This window comes from Oryx dammah, unplaced genomic scaffold (genome assembly GCF_014754425.2).
Source record: "Oryx dammah isolate SB20612 unplaced genomic scaffold, SCBI_Odam_1.1 HiC_scaffold_27, whole genome shotgun sequence".
NCBI classification, from domain to species: Eukaryota; Metazoa; Chordata; class Mammalia; order Artiodactyla; family Bovidae; genus Oryx; species Oryx dammah.
The window spans coordinates 66,704,176-66,704,802 of record NW_024070211.1 but is presented as its reverse complement, the minus strand read 5'-3'; the positions used below and the strand labels follow the sequence as shown (position 1 = coordinate 66,704,802).

Here is a 627-nt window from a genome sequence, read left to right as displayed (position 1 = left end):
TGATTCAAAAAACTGAGTGGCCCTCCAATGTTCATAGCAGCACTACTTATAATAGCCAAGACAAGAAAGCAACCTAAATGTCCATCAGCAGATGAATGGATAAAAAAGTTGTGAGATATATATCTATATAATATGCAAATGTATATATGATATATATATATATATGTATGAAAGTGAAGTCGCTCAGTCGTGTCCGACTCTTTGCGACCCCATGCACTGTAACACACCAGGCTCCTCAGTCCATGGAATTTTCCAGGCAAGAGTACTGGAGTGGGTTGCCATTTCCTTCTCCAGGGGATCTTCCCAACCCAGGGATCGAACCTGGGTCTCCTGCACTGCAGGCAGACACTTTACCATCTGAGCCACCAGGGAAGCTATACACACACACACATATAAATACATACATGAAAGTGAAAAGTGAAAGTCTTAGTCACTCAGTCATGTCCAATTCTTTTCAACCCCATAGACGCTAGCGTGCCAGACTCATCTGCCCATGGAATTCTCCAGGCAAAACTACAGAGGTAGGAGGTCATTCCATCCTCCAGGGGATCTTCGCAACCCAGGGATAAAACCCAGGTCTCTTGCACTGTAGGCAGATTCATTACTATCTGAGCCATGAGGGAAGCC

The 627-nt window shown here is 44.5% G+C and overlaps 1 non-coding gene across 1 annotated transcript; it reads right to left on the bottom strand.

The window, feature by feature from the left end:
- Positions 1-300: 300 nt before the first annotated feature.
- On the bottom strand, positions 301-372 carry TRNAC-GCA. Its single transcript has one exon. It is a non-coding gene; the product is annotated as a tRNA-Cys (tRNA).
- Positions 373-627: the final 255 nt, after the last annotated feature.